The sequence below is a fragment of the Myotis brandtii genome, unplaced genomic scaffold (assembly GCF_000412655.1).
Source record: "Myotis brandtii unplaced genomic scaffold, ASM41265v1 scaffold1119, whole genome shotgun sequence".
Taxonomy (NCBI): domain Eukaryota; kingdom Metazoa; phylum Chordata; class Mammalia; order Chiroptera; family Vespertilionidae; genus Myotis; species Myotis brandtii.
This window is the reverse complement of record NW_005353835.1, coordinates 126,411-151,629: the sequence shown is the minus strand read 5'-3', so window position 1 is coordinate 151,629 and position 25,219 is coordinate 126,411. Positions and strand designations below refer to the sequence as shown.

The window sequence follows — 25,219 nt, the reverse complement described above, 5'->3', positions numbered from 1 at the left end:
GGCTGCTGGCCGCCATGTAGGCTGACAGTTAATTTGCATAAGGATATGCTGATTAGCCAATAGGAAGGGTAGCGGTCATACGCCAATTACCATGTTTCTCTTTTATTAGTGTAGATAGATCTTTTTTCCTACCCCAAAAGTATTTATTGAGAACTTGTCATTCAAAGTACTATTTTTGGCCCTGCAGAGTATTCAGATATAAATAATGCACATTTCTTCTCTCAAATCATACAGAATAACACACATTTTATTTTATTGCTATAATACAAAGTAAGTCATAAATGATTTAAAAAAAGTGTTGAGGGTGTTTCAAAGGAAAGAACCTCAATGATGGGGAGTCAGGAAAGATTTCATAGAGGAGGTGATGTCTGAGACAGGCCTGGATTAATGAATAGGATTGTTATAGATATAGGAATAACAAGAAGAAGATGAGAGGGAACATAGAGTATGTATAGAGAAGTGAGTAGTACAACTTTCTCCAGTGAGACGGTAATGTTTCCGAGGAATTGAAAGTACTTTTGAAAAGATAAATAGAGCTCCTTAGGCAAAATTCCTTAACTGTACAACAAAAATTTATTTAATTATGTTGGAAACTATTACATTATGTTGGAAGTAGTAAACTCTATTTTGAGTAGTAAGGTAGTAAAGTTAGAGCTTTAGTTTAGGAAATTAATCTGACCCTGATGTATAAGATGGATTAGGGTAATGAGAGACCTAAAGTACAGATACCATTCATTTTCAATTCATGCATTCATTCAGCAAATATTTATCGACCAGTTATGATACTAATTTAATAGTCTAAATGAGAAGTAATAGTTTTTACTGGAGTAGTGGCATAAATGGTAATATGGAGGGAAAAGATGCCAGAGATATTGTGAGGTAAGGGAGGTAGAATTAATAAGACTTAGCAAGAGATAAAAAAGAGGAATAGGATTCAAAGATATTGTCAAGAATTAGAGAATGATAATGCCTTTTTAACAGAAGTATGTTGGGAGGTCTTTGTGAAGATGAAAATTTTGGTTTTAGGCATGTTAAGTTTGAGGTGCTGGTAAAACATCGAGATAGAGGTGTTTAGCTGGTAATACAAAATATAAGACAAGCTGAGGAAGGAGCCCAGGGTTAGAGAGATTAGTAGATACTAGTTGAAACAATGCAAGTTGATGAATTCTCCAAGGAAAAGAACAGAAATAAAGACGACTAGAGACAGACCCTGTGATAAATGTGTTCCTATAGGAAAGTAAAGTAAATAGTAGTGGAACCATTGGAAAGAGTGATTGGAGAGGTAAGAGTTAAACCAAAATACTTTAGTCGGTCACCTTTCTCATCTATGGACTCTGTTAAGTTCTCTCTCAATGAACCAGACCCTTCTCTGGGAGAGGAATTAAATCAGGATGCTGAGCAACAGACCAAGAATCCATACTTTATTCAATTTGTTTAAGCTTAAGAGAGAGAATACCATTATAAATCGAATGTTGTAATTTAAAAAACTCATATTCATTTTTAGTACAGTTCTGGTTGCTAAATTATCTTCTACCCACAAGTTATTCAAGGGTAAAGCTTATATTGAGGCAGAAGTAGCAAATTGGCCTTTATTCCTTCATTAGCTGAATATAAGTACCTTGCTGACAAGTTAAAGGTAGACTGTTTTCTAAAACATGACTAATTAATTTAGTCAAAGGGAGAAGTCTTAGTAGTAAATAATGGCATTTGGATAGACTATTTTTACAGTGAATTCCACTCTTTCTTGAAACACAGATTTCTGTTACTTGGTGATAGGTAACATCAGGATATGAAATCTAGATCAATCTAATGTCCTTAAGGACAGAGTTATTTTTACAAGGCTAATATTTGATTCTCTGTCAACAAATAATTAGTACCTATAGTTTGTAAACTGTTGTACTAACCTCATATAAACTAGTTAAAAGTAATTAGAAATGAATATAGAAAAATTAATCCTCGGAGGGATCCAACACGACAGAATGGGTAAATGTTGCCCTTACCTCCTCCCATGATTATATCAAAATTACAACTCAGTTATCTGGAGAACTATTTGAAGAATAGCGGAACAGAAGTTTTATAACTGAGGATATAAAGAAGAAGCCACGTCTAGACCTGTATGAGGGACAGAGATGTGAAACGCCCCTGGATACATGAGGAGGGGTTGAGAATCCAGAGCAATATTTCAGCTGTAGAGGACCCCCTTAGGGCATGGGGGCCTCAGCCTGCCACCAGGTTCCTCACCTCAAAGCACCACTGCTGGGAAGAGTAGCCCATAAAACATCTGGCTGTGAAAATCATCTGGGATTCGGTCTACTGGGCTAAGATAGAAGGCTAATAGAAACCCAGGCATGCTGTTAAAGGGCCAGCACACAAAATTTTGCTCACAAACACTCACCCTGGGCTTCCAAGGAGGGGGCAGCAGCTCAGAGATTACCAGAATCATACAGGGAGAGACTGAGTTTTGTGGTTTCGGGGACCGGGCTGGAGAGACAGTGCTAATGTCCCTGTGTTGATTGCCTCACCTCAACTGCCAACAGGACACCATCTTTTCTGGGCTTAGTAATCCTCTTATATGGCTAGGGCAGTGATGGCGAACCTATGACACGCATGTCAGAGGTAACACGTGAACTCATTTTTTTGGTTGATTTTTCTTTGTTAAATGGTATTTAAATATATAAAATAAATATCAAAAATATAAATCTTTGTTTTACTATGGTTGCAAATATCAAAAAATTTCTATATGTGACATGGCACCAGAGTTAAGTTAGGGTTTTTCAAAATTTTGACACGCCGAGCTCAAAAGGTTCGCCATCACTGGGCTAGGGAGGTACCCTAGCCCCATCATGATGACTCCTGATACCCCACTCTGCCAATCTCACATACGGCTGTGGGCTCTGCCCATGTGGACTGGTGAACATGGGCCCATGTTGCACTCTTTCTTAAAAAAAAATGCTCAAGGAATTCTGGGGAAACATGGAGGTGCCAGAGACACACAGGGAGAGACTGATTTTGCGTGATTTTAAAGCGAAGGCCATCTTCCTGTACACAGGACAGTAATAAAAAAACTGCCAACAAACAAATGTCCTGGATGGTTTCACAGGTGAATTTTACCAAGCATTCAAAGAAGAATTGATATCTTCCCAAAAATTCAAAAAGAGGGAAGAACTCTTTAGGCGGCCAGTTTTATCCTAATCCCAAAACCAGATAACAGCACTACAAAGAAAGAAAAGTAAAGACCAATATCCCAAATGAACATAGGCACAAAATTCCTGAACAAAATATTAGCAAACTGAATCGAGCAATACATGGAGCAATTCATACACCACGACCAAGTGGGATTTATTCCTGGGGTGCAGGGTGGGTACACCATCCACAAATAAATTAATGTGATATACCACATAAACAAATGATAAAAATTATAAGGTCACATTAATAGGCAAAGAAAAACCATTTGATAAAATCCAGCACCCATTTATGATAAACACTCTCAGCAAAGTGGGATTAAAAGGAACTTATCTCAACATAATAAAGGCCATATATGAATATGACAAACCCATTGTTAACATGCTCAACAGGTAAAAACTATAAGTTGTTTTAAGATTAGGGACAAGACAGAGTTGTACACTCACTATTCTTATTCAACATAGTACTAGAAGTCCCAGCCACAGCAATTGGACATAAAGCAGAAATAAAAGTCATCCAAATTAGAAAGGAAGAAGCAAAACTGTTTGTTATTTGCAGATGACATTATAGTACATATTGAGAACCCTAAAGATTTTACCAAAAAATTACTGGAACTGATAAATTAATTCAGTAAAGTAGCAGGATACAAAATAAATATTCAGAAATTTATTGCATTTTTATACTCCAATAATGAACTACCAGAAAGATAAATTAAGAAAAATACCTAATTTGCAATTGTATCATAAAATATAAATTATCAAGTAAGAAATTTAACCAAGGAGGTAAAACACCTGCATTCGGAAAATTATAAGACATTGAAGAAAAAAATTAAAGAAGTTTCAAATAAATGGAAGCACATACTCTGTTCATGGAAAGGAAGAATTAACATCATTAAAATGTTCATACTAACCAAATTTGTCTGTGGATTCAACACACTTCCTATCAAAATACTAATGGTGTATTTCACAGAACTACAACAAATTCTCCAAAGATTTATATGGAACCTCCGAAGGCACCAAACAGCCACAGCAATCTTGAGAAAGAACAAAGTCAGAGGTATCACATTACCTGATACCAAACAGTACTACAAGGCGTTAGTAATCAAAACAGCATGGTACTGGCATAAAAACAGACATATAAATCAATGTAACAGAACAGAGCTCAGAAATAAACCCACTCCTTTACAGACAATTAATATTTGACAAAGGAGGCAAAAACATACATTGGGATAAACATAGTCTATTGAATAAATGGTGTTGGGAATATTGGGTAGATACATGCAGAAAACTAAAACTGGATCACTTTCTTACTGCTTATATAAGAATAAACTCAAAATGAATTAAAGACTTACATGTAAGACTCGAAACCATAAAACTTACAGAAGAAAACAATAAAATCTCTTGACATTGCTTTTTGTAATATTTTTTGTGATATATCTCCTAGGGCAAGGGAAACAAAAGAAAAGTGACTATATCAAGTTAAAAAGGTTTAAACAGGAAAAAAAATCAGCAAAATGGAAAGACAACCTCCTGAATGGGAGAACATATTTACCAATACATCTGATAAGGGGTTAATATCCAAAATTTATAAAGAACTGGTAATGGTCAACACCAAAAAAATCAAACAATCCAATTAAAAATTGGGCAGAATATCTGAATAGACACTTCTAAAAGGATATCCAGATGGCCAGTATGTAAAGATGCTCAATGTCACTAATTGTCAGGGAAATGCAAATTAAAACCACAATGAAGTATCACCTCACAGGTGTTAGAATAGCTACCATCAATAAATCAACAAACAACAAGTATTGGAGACTATGGAACCCTCGTGCACTGTAGGTGAGAATACAGACTGGTGTAGCTACAGTGGAAAGCAATATGGAGTTACCTAGAAAAAAATAAAAAATACATCTGACTTATGACCCACCAATTCCACTTCTGAGTATATATTAGAAGAAACCTCAAATAGTATTTGAAAATACATGTTATCGTATGTTTATTGCAGCATTATTTACAATAGCCAAGATATGGAAACAACCCAAGTACCCATCAATAGTTTAGTGGATAAAAATGTTCTGGTAGATATATTTTATACAACATTACTCAGCTATAAAAAGGAATGAAATCTTAACATTTGCAACAGTTTGTTTTTCCCTAGAAGTTACTATGCTAAGTGAAATAAGCCAGTCAGAGGAAGACAAATACTATATAATTTTACTCATATGTGGAATCTAAAGGACAAAATAAATGAACAAAGTATAAACAGACTCATAGATACAGAGAACAGACTGATGGTTGCCAGAGGGGAGGACAGTTGGGGGACTGTTTGAAAGATGAAAAGATTACAAAACACAAATTGGTAGTTACAAAATAGTCATAAGGATATAAAGTACAGCATAAGGAACATAGTCAATAATCTATACATATAAAACCCTAATATGCAAATAGACCAAATGTCAGAACAACGGAACAACTGGTCATTATGTGCGCTGACCACCAGGGGTCGCACGTGGGACATGACAGGCGTCAGCAGAGTGTCAGCTGTGGCGGGATAGTGGAGCAAGTGAGTGGGAGTGCCAAACCAAGGCGGGGCACTGGTCACTGTCATCTGGGTGAGCCTCTGGTGGTTACGGAAAATTCTTTGCTCCCGTGTGCCACGGTCCCACCTGGTGCTTGCACCCGCTGCCGGCGGTTGTGAGCGGTGGCTCCCAGTCCCAATCACCCCTCAGGAGTTCTCCACCTCCCCCTGTTCCTTAGGGGCAATCGGGGCCAGCAGCTGGCTGTGCTTGCACCCACTTCTGGCTCCGGAGCCACCACTCGCACCTGCTGCCAGTGCCTAGCGCTGGTCCTGATTGCTTGATGCCGTTAGTGGGTGCAAACAGTGGCTGCCGACCCCAATCGCCTCTGAGGGCTTCTCCACCTCCCCCTGCTCCTGAGGGGCGATTGGGACAGCAGCTGCCGCTTGCACCCCCTGCTGGCACTGGCCCCAATTGCTCTGCGCTGTCATCAGGTGCAAGTGGGGCTGGCGCCGTCAGCATGTGGGAGTGGCGGCAGCGGGAGCGGGGCTGCCAGCAGAGAGGGGACTGGGGGCTGTGTTGGGAGGGGTCAAGTGGGGACGTGGAGGATGGGCCGACATCCGCCCCTGTGCCCACCGCAGCTTCGCGGCTCATAGTTCCTTTCAAGGTCACAAATTCGTGCACTGGGCCTCTAGTATTGTAATAACTATGATTGGTTCCAGTTGGGTACTTGGAATATCAGGGGGCTCACTTTGTAAATACATGATTGTCTAAAATACTATGCTATACACCTGAAAGTAATATAAAATAAGATTTAATATAAACTTTAATTGAAAAATAAAATTTTAAAATAGAAAACAGAAAAATCTATCCTCAAAACATATGTTTGATTCCTTTTGGTTCAGAAATAGGAAGAAATTGCCAGATGTTATTATGTGTACTTGCTCGGTACTTTCAGAGCATATAGAAAAACAGTTTTCTTTTTATTAGACAGGAATCAGACCATAGAATAACTTTAGGAATAAAGAGCATAGTAGCATTTAAACATTCCTAACATTGTTTTTCCATCTTCTGTACTGTCCTCACTTTAAAAGTGATCACTCTCCCAAATATTTAAAACCCGGTCATTGTTTATTTCTGAGTAGTATTGCAGTTGTTATTTATAATTGGTGTGCAAAGATGGATTATTATCCTTTTCATTCCTTGGCTTCCTATTTTTTCCTGAACTTGTTTATATGCTTTGGTATATGAGCACTTTGGACCAATCTGTGCTCCTTTATACTCTGGTTTTCTTTATCTCCTCTACATACTTCTGAGAACTTTAGGATAGGGTTCAAGATCTTTCTTAGCTCTAAAAGAATGCTGCCCTGTCATCGGAACAGTGGGTGGTGATTTCATAATGAGGCCTGAGGCATCCATCAGAGAGATGGAAGACAGAAAATGAGAAATACCAACTGAGAATTAAAAAGGAGGAGGATTTCATTCTTAATATATGGGGCTACAGCATACCATCTGCTTACTTATTTGCCTTTTGATGTTCTTTTTATTCCGAGGGTCTTAATGCTATCATTGTCTCCAGCAAAGAATTTTAAGATAAAATGTATTATTTAGAGAGGCCTTACAGCCTAGAGGAAGAAAAGAGGATGTGTTGATAATCTATCCAAGTTGTAGCAATTCTATTACATTACATTACAGTTCAGTATGACATATGTTTTAAGGGTTCTGCTGCCAAGAGAGATACAGAGAAAACACTGTTTGGCTTCATTTCTTAAATTCCTACAAATAATATATAATGCCTTTTCTTACCATACATACATATGGTATAGGAGCATCACATCATCCTTAATCTGGGGATTTTGAGATCTTCTAAGAATTTTTTAAATGCAACCTTTCTATTAGTATTTTACATACAACTGTACCAAGATTGAAAGGAAATATAAAACATATTTACTGCCTTAGCTGGTTTGGCTCAGTGGATAGAACATCACCCTGAGGACTGAAGGGTCCCAGCTTCGATTCAGTCATGGACACATGCCTAGCTTGCAGGCTCAATCCCCAGTAGGGGACATGCAGGAGGTAGCCGATCAATGATTCTCATCATTGATGTTTTATCTCTCCTTCTCCCTTCCTCTCTGAAATCAATAAAAATATATTTTAAAAATAAAAAAATAAAACATATTTACTAAACTCTGATTTCATAAAATAAATGTTTATATTAATACTAGTGGCCTGGTGCATGGATTTGTGCACATTGAAAGGAAATTAATTAGAAGAAATATTTTAATATCGCTATTCGCCCTTTCTCTATAATAGAAGTGTCAACCAAATTCACGATCAACAAGGACAGATCAAAACACATGTGTGTGATTTGTGCCAGCAAGAGCTTTATATGTATGTATTGTGCATGCGCAAGTCAACGTTTATTTTTAAATTGCCAGTGTGTGTCATATGTACCGGACAGTAGGATGGACGTACGGTCGGTCACTTACTTAGCCTTTTATATATATAGATTATAAAAGTTTACTCATTACTCATATTTTCTAACCACCATCACCTTGGGAAATACTTAGTTGACAGAGAATTTGGGGGAACATTAAGTTAAAGTATCATGTTCAAAAATATATTCTCAATAATCTGTTGGAAATGAAAATAAACCACATTTATTATAAAATAATTTTACAAGAAGGTATTCTTTATAAAAATATAATCAATACCCCTTTTCTCCAAGAAAGCATTATCTATACTAATAAAAGTGTAATATGCTAATTAGACCAGACATCCTTCCGGACAAAGCGATGGTGGCGGGGACAGGGAAAAGCAGTTAGGGGCAATCAGGCCTGCAGGGGAGGGCAGTTAGGGGCAACCAGGTTGGCTGACAAGGGAGGGCAGTTAGGGGCAACCAGGCTGGCAGGTAGAGGTGGTTAGGAGCAGGCAGGCAGGCAGAGAGGTTAGGGCCGATAAGGCAGGCAGACAGAGGTGGTTAGGGGCAATCAGGCTGGCAGGCAGAGTGGTTAGGGGCAATCAATCAGGCAGTCAGAGGGGTTAGGGGCAATCAGACAAGCAGTCAGTATGGTTAGGGGCAATCAGGCAGGCAGGCAGATGAGTGGTTAGGAGCCAGCAGGGATTGGGCCTAAACCAGCAGTTGGACATCCCCCGAGGAGTCCCGGATTGGAGAGGCCGGGCTGAGGGTCCGGACCTCTAGTATAAAATAAGGGATAATATATGTGTCTTAGTCCATTTTGACTGCTATCCTATATAATAAAAGGGTAATATGCAAATGGACTCTAATGGCGGAACAACCAGGAATGACCGGTCACTATGACGTGCACTGACCACCAGGGGGCAGACGCTCAACATAGGAGCTGCCCCCTGATGGTCAGTCTGCTCCCACAGGGGGAGCTCCGCTCAGCCATAAGCCAGGGAGTGGGCCAGAGTTGGCAGGTGGACATCCCCCGAGGGGTCCCAGACTGCGAGAGAGCGCAGGCCGGGCTGAGGGACACCCCCCCCCCCCAAGGGCACGAATTTTCATGCACCGGGCCTCTAGTAACAGAATAACATGCATTGATCCACTGGTTTTTTGTTTGTTTGTTTGTTTTTTCATTTTAACCTCACATGATGTAAGGGGCAAAAGGGATCTCTGGGGATTCTTTTATAAGCGTATTAATCCCATTTGTAAGGCCTCTGTGGTTATGACCTAAACACCTCCTAATAGCTCCACCTCCTAATACTATCACCCTGGGGGTTAGAATTAAACCTATATATTGAGTGGGGATGGTGCAGGAGCAGGACACAAACATTCATACCATAGTGATATGTGTTGAGCAAACATTTGTTAAGTGACTGTTAAATACAAGGAACTGTGCTTTGCAACTGGGAATACAAAAATAAATAAAATGTGGTCCTTGCCCTTCTGGAGTTGTAGTGTATTGAAGGATAAAATATATAAACAATGATAATGTATAACATTAAATATACCCAAAGGAAGTCACAAATGAAGCTGTATGGGAATCTTAACAATTAGGCATTTAGGAAAGGCTTCATGCATGAGCTAGAGCCGTGGTTGGCAAACTGCGGCTCGTGAGCCACATGCGGCTCTTTGGCCCCTTGAGTGTGGCTCTTCCTAAGCCTTAGGAGTACCCTAGTTAAGTTAATAACAATGTACCTACCTATATAGTTTAAGTTTAAAAAATTTGGCTCTCAAAAGAAATTTCAATCGTTGTACTGTTGATATTTGGCTCTGTTGACTAATGAGTTTGCCGACCACTGAGCTAGAGCTTTTCAGTAACTATGAACTTGACGTTGGTAACTTCAAATGACTCATGCACTTCTTGCTTAGCTTTGGTTCTTTAAAATTTTATGAAAAATACTTTTTAACATGTAACAGTGCTACTTAAATCCTTTTAAGTTGAGTAGTATGTTTTATACCCTGGAGTACTTTTAAAAATTAAAATACTATATTTTAAGCTTACAGAAAAATTAAGCAATAAGTATAGAATGTTCTTTATTTAAAAAATTATTTATTGTTTAAAGTATTACATGAGTCTCCTTTTTCCCCCCATTGATCTCTCTCCCACCACCCCCTCCCCCAAGCACAAGCCCTCTAAAAAACATTTTTTTTCTATTACTAACATTTTGCATTAGTGTACTACATTTGTCATAATTGATATACCAATTATAAAAAATACATTATTCTTATTAACTAAATTAATAGTTTAGGATTCACTGTGTTGTAGTTTATATAGGTTCGTGGAAATGCATAATGTTATGTATTCATCATTAAAGTATTGTACAGAATAATTTTCACTGCCCTAAGAATTCCATATGGTCCACCTACTTATCTCTCTCTTCATCTTCCCAGATCCTTGGTAACCAATGATCATTTTACTTTCTGAAATCTTGCCTTTTGTCAGACTGTCATATAATTGGAAATCATATAACATGTACCCACTTCAGACTGGCTGGTTTCACTTAGCAATATGCATTTCAGAGTCATTTATGTCTTTTTGTGACTTGAGAGTTTATTTCTTTTTTATTGCTTAATATATTCCATTGTATGGATGTACCATGATGTGTTTATCCATTCACCTGTTGCTTCCAGATATGGGCAATTGTAAATAAACTGCAATAAGCCTTTCGTTCAGGATTTTGTGTAACATAAATTTTCAGTTTATTTGGGTAATTACTAAGCAATGCAATTGTTAGACTATATTATAAGACTGGTTATTTTTGTGAGAAACTGCCGAACTGTCTTCCAAAGTGGCTGTTCCATTTTGCATTCCCACGAGCAATGATTGAGAGTTACTGTTGCTCCACATCCTTGTCAACATTTGTTCTGGATTTTGGACATTCTAATTGATGTGTAGTGTTATCTCATTTTTATTCTAATTTGATTTGCCTAATATGACTTATAACTTTTCATTTGCTTTTTGGCCATCTGTATATATTCTTTAGTGAGGTGTGTGTGGTCTTTTATCCATTTTTTTTAATTGGGTTGTTCATTTTCTATTGACTTGTAAGAGTTCTTTGTATTACATTTTGGATACCAGTCCTTGGTCAGATGTCTTGAAAATATTTCCACTCAATTTGTGGCTGTATTTTCATTCTCAGCAGAAATTGTAAATTTTGATGAAGTCCAATTTACCAATGTTTTGTGGGTTATGCTTTTAGTGTTGCATCTAAAGGTCACTTAGCTTTTCTCTCATGTTATCTTCTAGAATTTTTATAGCTTTGTGCTTTACATTTAGGTCCGTGATCCATTTGGAGTTAATTTTTGAAAACGGTATAAGATCAGTGTCTAAAAACTTTTTAAAAATTAGTTCCAAAACAATTTTTTGAAAATTTCCCACTGGACTGCCTTCACACTGTTGCCAAAGATCAGCTAACTATTTTTGTGTATATTTGTCTATTTCTGGACTCTCTATTCTTTCCCATTGATGTATTTGTCTATTCTTTTACCCTTATCATACTGTCTTAATTAGTGTAGTTTTATAGTCAGTCTTAAAGTCAAGTAGGGACAGCCCTCCAACATTATTTTCTTCAATATTGTGTTGGATATTTTAGGTCTTTTTCTTTACTATATAAACTTTAAAATCAGTTTGTTCATATCTACCAAATTACTTGCTGGGATTTTGATTGGGATTGCATCGCCAATATAGATCACGTTTGGGAAGAATTGACATCTTTACAATATTGAGTCATCCACGAATGTGAAATATCACTCCAATCATTTAGTTGTTTTTTTATTTTTTTCATCAGAGTTTTCTAATTTTCCTCATATAGATTTTGTACTTTTTTTGGTAGATGTATACCTAATTGTTTCATTTTTTAGTACTCATTTAAATGTTATTTTTTTTACTTTAAATTGTGTATTGTTACTGAAGGAATATAGGAAAGCAATTGACTTTTGCATATTACCTTTTTATCCTTCAATCTTGCTATATTTGCTTATTAATTCAGGAGTTTTTTGTTAACTCTTTTGGATTTTTCTACATGGGTAATCATCCTATCTAATAATCTAATAAAAGGACAATATGCAAATTAACCATCACTGCGTCACAGATGATGGTGCCCATAGCCACAAGATGGCGGTGCCCAGTCCTCTTAGCCCCACCGAAGTCCCATAGTCCCGGGGGGGCGGCCACTGAGAGTGGGCAGTGTGAGCGGCCTGGCTGGGTAGCGGGCACAGAGGGGCGGGGTAGAGGTGGGGAGGAACACTTGCGTCGTCGCCCCGGCGACAAGGCAAGCATTCTGCGCCTGGCCGCGGATGGGCCTCTGGCCATGCTGGGGCGCAGATGGGCCTCTGGCCAGGCCAGGGCACGGAATGCTTGCGTCGTCGCCCTGGCGACATGGCAAACGTTCCGTGCCCAGCTACAGATGGGCCTTTGGTCAGGCTGGGGCATGGAATGTTTCCGTTGTTGCCCTGGCGATGAGGCAAGCGTTCCGCGCCCGGCTGCGGATTGGCCTCTGGGCCACAGAGAGTCTCTGGGCAGCGGACACGGAGCGGCCAGGCCTGCAGAGAGCTACTGGCACACAGATTCGCCAGTAGCTACTAGAGTAATCATATAATCTGCAAAAATTGTTTATTTCTTTCTTCCTAATATGTAAACCTTTTATTTTTTTTACTTGCTTTTATTTCCATTTCTTGCTTTATTTTACCATGTTGAACAATAGCAATAAGACAGGACATCCTTGCCTTGTTCCTAATCTTAAGAGAAAACCATCTAGTTTTCCATAATTAAGTATATTATGAGCTATAGGGTTCTATGTATATATTCTTAACCCTTTGAGTGCCAACCAATATCCTAGGAATTATGCTAAAATTGCCAAGGCATTTTTGCTGATTTTACAGCAATTTAGGAAAAAAATATTATGAATTGGAAGTAAATGAAGTTACATATTCAAAAACTTAAGGAAACCTTTACTACATTTGTTTTCATCTTTGACATATATTGTTTCCTGATTGTATTATAAAATACTAGTAGAAAAAAAAATTTCCAACCACTGGCTAGACTGAGCTCTAGATGTGCTCCCCGGGCCCCGAGACTTTCAAAGCTTCACACACCTGTTCCGCTCTATCATTTTAATGGATTTATTGTTGTTGTTTTTTGATAACAGACTTTAATGAAGTATAATTTATATGCAGTAAAGTACACAATTCCTAAATGAATATTGCTCGGTACCGTTTTGCATAGGATTCTTGTGTCCTCAATGCCAGTGGTCAATTTTAGAACTACAAACATTCGGCATCATAAGTAATCTGCACTTAGGTGCCATCTGTCAATAAAGAGTGAACTACTAACATCTAATAGTGACACTGCAGGAGGAGCGCGCTCGCGCTCCCCTGCACTAAAAGGGTTAAACAAGTTGAAGAAATCCCCCTCTTTTTCCAGCTTGCTGAAAGTTTTTATCATGAATAGGTGCTAGATTTTGTCCCATACTTTTTTTGCATCTATTGATATTATTTGATATATTTTCTTTAGCCTATTAAAGTGATAAATTACATTATAGCCATGCATCACTTAACAAAAGGATACGTTTTGAGAAATGCATTGTTAGGTGATTTTGACATTGTGAAAATAATGTAAAGTGCATTTACAGGAACCTAGATGCTTTAGCTTACTACATACCTAAGCTCTATGATATAGCTTATTGCTCCTAGGATACAAACCAGTACATGTTACTATACTGAATACTCTGGGCAATTATAACACAACTAGAGGCCCGATGCACAAAATTTGTGCAAGGGGCTCGGCACCCGCCGCTGCGGTGGCCTCCTCAGCCCCTGCCGCTGCGGCTTTATCCAGAAGGTTGACCGAAAGGATGTGTGGTCTAATTAGCATATTACACTGTTATTATTATAGATGATAAGTATTTGTGTATATAAACATAAAAAAGGTACAGTAAAAAATACAGTATAAAGGATATATAAAATGATACACCTATATAGGGCACTTACCACAATAGGAGTTTGCAGGACTGGAAGTTGCTCTGGGTAAGTCAGTGAATGAGTGTTGAGAGAATATGGAGTCCTTAAGGTGGACAACTGGGAATAAATGGAGAGGCAAGAAGGGAGGAGAGCCCAGACGGCCACGGATGTAGCCCTGAAGCCAGGAGGTGGGTAACAGCTCTGCTGGAGAGGGGAGGAACCTGGTGGTAGCAGATGCTTCTGTGGGCTGATAAGAACAGAGAGTCTTGGTGGGCTCTCCAGCAGGGGTAGCAGTGTGAATAGCAGCTGAGCCAACTGAGATGCCTCGATAAGGACACAAGATATGGGACAAGGACACAACATAGGGTTTCTGCCGCAGCTTTCTGCTGTCAGGTGTGGGTGTTTCAGGCAAAGAAATGAAGCAATAGAGCTTTGCTGCCCCATGGACTCCCCAAACTAGCCTCCACTTGTCCTTGGTGTTGGGGTGAGGATCACATTATCTGAAAACATAGGGCTATTGCAGTAGAAATGCTTTTTCCCCTCTATGATTGATCCCCAGTTGGGGTAAATGGGGCTGTGGCTGAAGTCCCGGCTGGTCAAAACAAATCCCACCCACAAGCATCATGTCTGTACTGTCTGTACTGTCTGACAGAAACCCAAGAAGTTCAGCTCTGGGAGATCATAGAGGTAAAAATCTTGTGATTCAGCGACACCTACCGGAAAATAGGAGAAAAACCTCTTCAGAGAAAGCTGCTAGAGAAAGGACAGTAATTTGATAGATGCCTAGACAGAGGAGACCAGTGAATACCATGAATAACCAAGGTAATGAGGACTCTTAGAAAGAAAATGAAAAATCTCTAGAAAGCAAGCTGGAACACATGGAAATATGTTATATAAATGACAGAGAATTCAAGATTGCAGGTCTGAAAATACTCAAGGAGATGTGAGAAAATAAAGACAGGCAATTCACTGCACTCATTAAACAAATTAATGAACTTAATTAGTACTTTACAAAAGAGCTTGAAATTTTTTAAAAAGAACCAATCAGAAATCCTGGAAATGAAGCATGAAATTAGAGATTAGGAGTGAACTACTGAGCATAGGAAACAGAGCTGACCAGATGAAGGAAAGTATTTGTGACATTGAAGATAGGAATCTAGAAATGACAAAGATGGAAGAAGAAAGAGACCTGACCATAAAAATAAATAAAAGAGACCTACAAGAACTATCTGACTCCATTAGAAAAAATCACATAAGAATTATAAGAATACCAGAAGGAGAGAGGAACAGAGATATTCAAACAAATAGTGGAAGAGAACTTCCCAAACCTATGGAAAGAGCTAGATTCTCAAATCCAAGAAGCAAACAGAACACCTAGTTACTTCAATCGAAAGAGGCTCTCTCCAAGACACATTATATTAAAATTGTAAAAAATAAATGACAGAAAAATCTCAAAGTAGCCAGGGAAAAGAAGGAAGTGACCTACAAAGGAAAACCCATCAGAATTTTGTCTGACATATCAGCAGAAACTCTACAAGAGTGGAACCAAATATTCAAACAACTGAAAGAGAGAAATTGCCAGCCAAGAATAATATATCCAGCAAAATTATCCTTTAGATATGAAGAATAAATACTTTCCCAGACATACAGAAACAGAGGGATTTAATCACCAGAAAATCTTAATTGCAGGAAATATACAAGGCAGTTCTACCTGAAACAAAAAGCATAAGGTTGCAATACTAAAAGTAAGATCACCCAAAATATATAACCTTCCTAGAGTATATCATGAAGAATTGGAAAATCTAAATAGACTGATAATCATTGAGGAAATTTAAACAACCATCTAAAACCTCCCTAAATGTAAAAGCCCAGGACCAGATGGCTTCACCAGTGAATTCTACCAAACATTCAAAATTTTTTAAACCTATGCAATTGTAAAAAAGAGGGATCTCTTTCACTTTGTGACAGAATGAATGGACCTAGAGAATATTATGCTAAGTAAAATAAGCCAATCTGAGCAAGACAAATATCACATGATCTCATTATTTGTGGAATCTTAAGAATAAAATGTATTGGCTGGAAGCATGGAGGCATAGAACAGACTGACATACCTTGATGTGGGGACAAAGTGGGGGAGGGGTGGCGGAGGAACAAGAAGCGATAAACCAAAGAACTTATATACTAATGCATAGCCTTGGGCAATAGGGTAGTGAAGACCTGGGGGAGTGAATAGGGCCTGGGAGGTGGAGGGTAAAGGAAGGGAAATGGGAGACATCTGTAATACTATCAACAATAAAAATTACTTCTAAATAAATAAAACCTGTCTTTCTGAAACTCTTCCAAAAAATTGAAGAAGAGGCAACACTTCCGAACATATTTAATGAAGACAACATAACTCTAGTAGCAAAAACCTGGCAAGGATAACAGAAGAAAAGAAAACTACAGACCAATATCTCTGATGAATCCTAAACTAAATACTATCAAATCAAATACAATACATAAAAAAATTATACATCATGATCAAGTGGGGTTCATTCCAGAGGTACAGGGATGGTTCAACATATGCAATTCAATCAATGTAATGCACCACATCAATAAAAGTGGATAAAAATCATATTATGTTATCAGTAGATGCTGGAAAAGTATTTGATAAAATACAACATCCATTTATGATTAAAACACTAAATAGAATAGGAATAGAAGGAAAGTACCTCAACATAATAAAGGCCATCCTATATAATAAAAGACTAATATGCAAATTGACTGAACGTTAGAATACTGGTTGCTATGATGCACACTGACCACCAGGGGCAAACACTCAACACAGGAGGTGCCCCCTGGTGGTCAGTGCGCTCCCACAGGGAGAGTTCACTCAGTCGGAAGCTGGGCTCACAGCTGGCGAGTGCAGTGGTGGTGGTGGGAGCCTCTCCCAACTCCATGGCAGCACTAGAGATGTCCGACTGCCGGCTTAGGTCCACTCCCCACAGACATCCGTCAGTTCGACATCCCTTGAGGGCTACTGGACTGCGAGAGGGCACAGGCCAGGCTGAGGGACACCCCTCCCCCGAGTGCACGAATTTCATGTGCTGGGCCTCTAGTATACGATAAAACTTCAGCTAGTATTGTACTCAATGGCAAAAAAACTGAAAGCTTTTCCTCTAAAATCAGGAACAAGACAAGGATACCCATTCTCACCACTCCTATTCAACATAGTTCTAGAAGTCCTACCCAAACCTAGAAGCTAAGATAAAGAAATAAAAGGCATCCAAATAGGGAAGAAAGAAGTAAGTGTCACTTTTATCAGATGACATGATTCTGAACATAGGAAACCCTAAAGAGTCCACCAAAAAACTACTTGAAATAAATACAGCAAAGTTCCAAGATATAAAATCAATGGCAAAAATCCATTGCCTCCCTGTATACTAACAACAAAATGTCAGAAAAAGAAATGAAAACAAACAAACCCACAATTCCTTTTGCAATTGCAACCAAAAGAATAAAATACTTAGCAATAAACTTAACAAAAACCATGAAAGACCTATATACTAAAAACTGCAAAGTATTAAAAGAGATTATAAAAGGGACCTAACTGGTTTGGTTCAGTGGATAGAATGTCAGCTTGCAAACTGAAGGGTTTCAGTTTCAATTCCAATCAAGCGCACATGCCTGGGTTGGGGCCTCAATCCCTAGTAGGGGGCATGCAGGAGGCAGCCAATCAATGATCCTCTATCATCTTTGATGTTTCTATTTCTCTCTCCCTCTCTCTTCCTCTCTGAAATCAATAAAAATCTTTTTTTTAATATATTAAAAAAAATAAAAGAGTGTAAAAGGCACAACAACAAAATGGGAAAATATCCCGTGTTCATGGATGGGAAGAATCAACATAGTTAAAAATGGCCACATTACCTAAAGTAATATACAGTTTACAAAAATTATCAGATTTGTATGGGACCACAAAAGACCCCAAATAGCTAAATCAATTCTGAGAAGAAAAAAAACAAAGCCTGAGGTATCACACTACCTGACTTCAAATTATACTATAGAGCTATGATAATCAAAACACCATGGTAATGGCAGAAAAACAAGAGGTACAGATCAATGTAACAGAATTGAGAGCTCAATTGAGATATAAAACCACATGCATATGGGCAGATAATTTTTGACAAAGTCCCAGAAAAACACAATGGAGTAATGAAAGCCTCTTTGATAAATGGTGCTGAGAAATTTGGAAAGCCACATACAAAAGAATAAAACTGGATTACACTTTACCCCTATGTGCAAAAATTAACTCAAAATGGATGAAAGATCTAAAAATATTTGAAACAATAAATTACATAGAAGTAAGCTCAGGTACAAAACTTATGTGCCGATCTTGATCTTAGAATACATTTTAAGAACTTAACTTCAAAGGCAAGGGAAGTAGAAGCAAAAATAAATGAATTGGACTATATCAAACTAAAAGGCTTCTGCACTGCAGAAGAAACTGACAATACAAAGAGACAGCCGACCAGAAGGGAGATGATATTAGCAAATACTATTTCCATCAAAGGTTTAATACATAAAATATACAAAGAACTCATAACACTCAACAACAAACAAACAACCTAATTAAAAAATGGGAAGAGTACTTGAACAGGCACTTCTCCCAAGAAGACATATAACCAGCCAATAGATACATGAAAAGATGTTCAACCTTACTAGCATTTATGGAAATGCAAATCAAAATTACAATGTGATACCATCTCACACCTGTTAGAGTGACTCTGATAAAAAGGAAAAGCACTAACAAGTGTTGGAGAGATTGTGGAGAAAAGGGAACCATCATTCACTGCTTGTGGGAATGTAGACTGGTACAGCCACAATGGAAAACAGTCTTGCAATTCCTTCAAAAATTAAGAATAGAGCTACCATATGACCTAGCACTGCCTCTCCTGAGTATATACCCAAAAAAAAAAAAATCAAAAAAATGTATTCTTAAAGATGGATGCTCCCCTGTGTTCAATGTTATTCACATTGGCCAAGACACTGAGGCAACCAAGGTGTCCTTTGATATGATTATGGATAAGGAAGATGTATTTATATACAATGGAATACTACTCAGTTATAACAAAAGATGAAGTATTGCCATTTGCGATAACATGGATAGATCTTGAGAATTTATGCTGAGTGAAATAACTCAGGCAGAGAAATCTAAGAACCATATGATTTCATTCATATGTGAGATATATAACTGAAAGTTGTGGACAGAAACAGCAATCTCATTGTCACCAGAGGAAGGGGTTTGTGGAGTTGAGGGGATGAAGGGAGGCTAATATATGGTGAGGGGAGATGATTTGACTTTGGTTGGTGGGCACACAGTACAATATACACATCTTGTAACATAACAGTCCACACCTTAAACATAGCATCCCGTTACTCAATGTTACCCAAATAGATGTAATAAAAATAAATGTAATAGAATAATATAAATTACAACTAGTTGGACTTCTAAAACCCCCAAACTGATCCCTTTTTCAACACACAAACACAACTGAAAAATCCAAGGATGGTAGATTGTAATAAGCAGTGGAGCCTGTATGGAGAAAGGACAGAGACAGTTTCCTAAGATTAAGCTCGGTGCCCATCCTGGCTCCATAGTGCATGGAAGTAATGGAGAAATTGGGCTGCAACCCATACAGTGTAGCCTGGAGCATAAGAGAAGCAGATGTAGTTATCCCCCATGAAAAGACATCTCGCTTCCTCATTCCCCATCATGTCAGACCCATCAGAATGGGTGGCTCAGAAGCTTGCTTCCCTAGTTGCACCCTTCCCTGAAGAGCCTGTCAAAGAAAGCTAAGAAGTCACAGACAGTCTGGTGGTGCCCAAGATAATTGCTGGTGGCATTTCAGGGTCAGATAGTAGCACTGCAGAAAGCAAATCTGCCTCATGCTTCCCAGCAGAGCCCATGAAAGAAAGCTTTTACCCAGAGACAGCACAGTTCGTGCCCAGTTCTCTTGTTGGCAGAGTGGCACAGCCTAAGCAGCAAAAACTTGCTTTCCTTTCCTCACCCATCCTAACAGTCTAGTAGCGGCAGTGGAGACACCTTCAAACACATAGTGAGGCCAACAACATTAGTAAGAAGGAAATAGCACAGGGAACTTGCAATATCATTTCTTCACCACTCCCACATTTCTTCACCACAGTGATGGTGCCGGTAACTTAGACAAGCCAGTCACAGAGGGGACACCCACAATCCCAGTGAGTGTGTGACATATTCCTTAACCTAAGGGATGCTGTTTCACCTCAATCCCAGATGCAAAAAAAAGTGCTAGTAAGAGAAAAAAGTTTGCATTTGAACACCATTCACTGGTAGACAAAAGAAAGTACCTGCCTATCAATAAATGCTGAAAATTGTTGATAGCAAAGTCATCCTCCTATATAATAAAAGGGTAATATGCAAATTGACCACACAGTGGAACAAACAGTCACTATAACTTGCACTGACCACCAGGGGGCAGACACAACGCAGGAGCTGCCCCCAGCTCGCAGGCCCTGATCAAATGATCAGGGCCTGCTGGCCAACCTCTTGGTCACTTTTCCTGGACTGCAGGCTCTGATAATTCGATGGAGAATGGGGAACCAGGGGTGGGTGGCGGTGGATGTGGGCGGCGCTAGGCCAAGGCCCCCAGCCCGCTGGTCGCCTCACATACAGAGGGTGACCTGCAGTGGGAAGCGGGGCTGGCAAGCGGGCAAGAACGGCCAACTTCTTGGTTTCTCCCCCTGGCCTACAGACTCAGATCACCCGATGGGGAATGGGGAACCGGGGGTTGGTGGCGGCAGTGGGCTGGGCTGACAAACAGGCAGGAACGGCCAACCTCTCAGTCCCACCCCCCTGCCCCCACAGCTGGCAGGCTCCGATCACCTGGTGGTGAACGGGGGACTGGTGGGTGGTGGTGGTGGGGGGGGGCAGGGCCAGCTGTGGCAGCCAGGGAAGAAGGCCCTGATTGCAGGCCAGGCCTAGCAACTGTACCCATGCATGAATTTCGTGCACCGGGCCTCTAGTATCTAAATAAAAAAAGAGTTCACTACCTCAAATGTGCAGGCAGAAACAATCTATCAAATACCCTGAAAAACCAAGGTTACATGGGAGTACTAAAAGAAAAGTCTCCAGAAACCAAAGTTATAGAAGACTGTGACTTAAAGGACAGAAAATTTATGATTGTAGCTATGAGGAAGCTCAATAACACACAAGAGAACTAGCAAAGGCAGTGAGTTCAGAAAGAAAAGTAATGAAGTTTCCCTCCTTTTACCAAAGGGATGGAAACTAAAACAAAAAAACAAACAAAATAGAAATTCTGGAGCTGAAAAAATTAATAAATGGTATGAAGAATATATTAGCATTAGATATAGACCTGAGCACATGGAAGAGAGAATTAGTGGGCTCAAAGATAGAAACCTAGAAATGACTCAGGAGAGAGAGAACTAAGAGTTTATAAATTAAAACAACTTTTTGAGAATTATCTGACTCCAATAGAAAGAGCAACATAAAGATGTTGGATATACCAGAAGGAGAAAAGAGTGAGAACAATACAGAGAGCATATTCAAACAAATAATTGATGAGAACTTCTTAAACCTAAGCAAAGAACTGGATCCCTGAATTCAAGAAGTTAACAGAACACCTAGTTATTTATGCAAAATGACCTTGTTCAAGATACATTATATTAAAATTGTTAAAAATTAATGACAAGTAAAATTTCTAAAGGCGTCAAGGATAAAAAGAGTAACCTAGACAGGAAACCCAATTAGATTTTCATCAGGTCTTTTATCAGAAACTTTATAAGCCAGGAGATGGATGAAATGTTCAAAATATTGAAAGAGAGAAACCATTGGCCAAGAGTAATACAAGGTGAAGCAAAAGAGGTTTACACTTGTGAATAAGGGAAACAATTTATTATTGTGTTATTATTAATTACTAGAGGCCCGGTGCACAAAATTCGTACACTCGGGCGGGAGGGGGACCGTCAGCCCAGTCTGCATCCTTTTGCAGTCCGAGAGCGCTCGGGGGATGTCCAACTGACAGTTTAGGCCTGCTCCCTGCAGTCAGACATCCTTAGCGCTGCAGCGGAAAAAGGAGAAGCTCCTGCCACCACCATTGCACTCGCCAGCTATGAGCCTGGCTTTTAACTGAGCCATGCTCCACCTGTGGGAGTACACTGACCACCAGGGGGCAGGTCCTGCATTGAGTGTCTGCCCCCTGGTGGTCAGTGTGCATCATAGCGACCTGTCATTCCGCTGTTCTGTTGATTTGCTTATTAGCCTTTTATTATATAGGATTATATAATTTTCCATATGGGCAACTGTTAATCTACTTTTGCCACACGCTCTATATTCAGCAAAGTTATGCTTTGGATAGGAAGGAGAAATAAAGACTTACCCAGTCAAAAACAAAAACTGAATCACAGAAGATGGAGAGCAAGAAGACAAAGCCAGCAAAGTCCCCACTGTTGCCTTTCTCTCTATCCCACAGCAGGGACCAGAGCCAGGTCCTCCCTCCATCTTTGGAATGCAGACTAGTAATTCATTGATAACAGTTATGAGGGTCTCCCTGTGAATAGCCAGTATAGCTCCTTTCTTTTCTGGAAGATTCCCATTCTAGAGCTGGATCTGTCAGAGCTGGAAAGTCTGGATCTGTCAGATACATCCACCTACAAGGTCAAGGACAGCAGAATTGTTAGAATGATCCAGCAAGGAAGTGAAACAGAGCAGGAGAAAATCCCTGAAGGTGATGCCCTCCTTTAGTGCAGCACCTTCAAGTTCTGGAGAACCCCCATTGCCAGCATCCACTCCTTCGAACTGGACTTACTCTAAGCCGAAGACTTTTATCACCCACAGTGCTCTCATTGTCTTCCCTTTCAAGCCTCTTCCTTTCTCTCCTTTTCCCCTATTAATCTTGCTCTGTCCCCTCAATTGTGTTAAATCTGCCAGAGTTGTGTTTTATTTATTCATTTATTCGTTCATTTGTTCATTCATTTATTGTATCAGTTTTTCTCAAAAGCCCTCAAGGCACAAAGCAAAGTGTTCAAGCAATGGAGTACTTACTGTGCTACATGGATTCCTCCTTCCCACCCCTTATTTATTCCAGAAAACAGGCCTGATGGGGGAACCAGAGATAAAATAGAAGGACTGATTTTTTTTAACCTCATTTTAATCAGATTTAGAGATTGCTCCAGCCTTCCTAATTTTCTGCTCTAGGTCAATAAATACAATTTTTTCTTCAAGGGTTGATGAATACCTTGTAAGTTTTAATGTGAGGTTATCTGCTACAAGACAGTAGGATTTCTAAAAGGTAAGGTTATAAGACACTTGCTTTTTTGATTATTCTCCTTCTCTTAGAGAAATTGTGGGTAAAGGTGTGAAACAAGCAGCAATAATGTCTTGGAACATGAAAATAGGGGAAAGACCTGAATCATTTTAGAAATAGCTAATTTCTCTCAAAGGGGTATTTTTTCTTCAAGCCTACTCACTTTACAATTTTGCTCCTAATTGGAGGTTGACAACTCTGAGGAAAATCACTCAATTTCAAATCTTACAATGCAATCTTGCTGACTATTAATATTTGGTATGGTTTTGATTCTGTTTCTAAAAGACATCGGGTTAGGTCCTTAGTATTTTAGATTTGCCTTCCTGTATTTGAAATGTATATTGATCAATGGGTCTCAGGGAAAGTTTTTCACATATCTTGAGACCATGAAATGAACAATCATATTCTGACCCTACATCCTGTTCTAACTCCTTACAAATTTTTTATGCTGATTTGTACTCCTATTTAATAATTTCTGTAACAAAGATATTCAATCCCAGAGAGGAAAAAAGCTAAGAGAATTTACCTCCATAAGATCTGCATTTCAAGAAATATTGAATGGAGCAATTGTACCTGAAACAAAAAGACAAAAGTATACAAAACTTTGAGTAGGATGACAAAATAGACCGACAGAAGGGGCAAAGTGCAACTTTTTTTGAAAACAGAGTATTAAACACTTAACTATATTATAAAGGTTAAAGGGGAAATGTCTATTTTTTATTGCTGACACTATTACCAATGTTCCCCACCGCCCCCCAACCCTGTGCTCTCCTCTACCCAGCCCCCACAGTGCCCACTGACCTTCACCACATTGTTGTCTGTATCCATAGATATATGTTCTTTGACTAATCTCTTCACCTTCTTTTATCCAGTCTCCCACCCTCCTCCCCTCAGACAGCTGTCAATCTGTTCCATGTGTTCATGCCTCTAGTTCTATTTTGTTTATCCGTTTATTTTATTCATTAGATTCCACATATAAGTGAGATAATATGGTATTCGTCATTTTCTGACTGGCTTGTTTTGCTTAGCATAATAATCTCTAGGTACATCCATTCCTTTGAAAAGGGTAACACTTTCTTTTTTAAAATTGCGTAGTATTCCACTGTGTATATGTACCACAGCTTCTTTATACAGTCATCTACTGATGGGGACTTGGGCTGCTTCCAAATCTTGGCTATTTTAAATAATGCTGCTATGAACATAGGAGTACATATATTTATTCTGATTGATGTTTCGGGATTCTTAGGATATATTCCCAGATGTAGATTGGTGGGTCAAAAGGCTGTTCTGTTTTTACTTTTTGAGGAAACTCCATACTGCTTTCCACAGTGACTATACCAGTCTGCATTCCCACCAACAGTAATATAACTTGATATGTGGTATTGTCATCCCTCCAACTTTGCTCTTCTATCTCCAAATTGCTCTGGCTATTTGGGATTTTTTTTATTCAATATAAATTTTTGGACAGTTTGTTCTAGGTCTGAGAAATATGCCGTTGGTATTTTAATGGGGATTGCAGATAGATTTGGGTAGTATGGACATTTTAATGATGTTTATTCTACCAATCCATGAACATGGTATATTCTTCCACTTGTTTATATCTTTTCACAGGGGTTGCCTAAGACCATTGGAAAACACATATATATAATCACTATGCTTTAATTATGTTCAATTTGTAACAATGAAATTGGGGGTCACCACAACATGAGGAACTGTATTAAAGGGTCGCGGCATTAGGAAGGTTGAGAACCACTG

General features: G+C 39.0%; 1 protein-coding gene and 1 pseudogene across 2 annotated transcripts in view; both read left to right on the top strand.

Moving 5' to 3' along the window:
• The window catches only part of ABCB7 (ATP-binding cassette, sub-family B (MDR/TAP), member 7), a 153,124-nt gene that overhangs the window by 67,584 nt on the left and 60,321 nt on the right, over window positions 1–25,219 (top strand). The gene's annotated exons all lie outside the window — the stretch shown is intronic.
• Window positions 12,519–23,259, top strand: LOC102242393 (annotated as a pseudogene).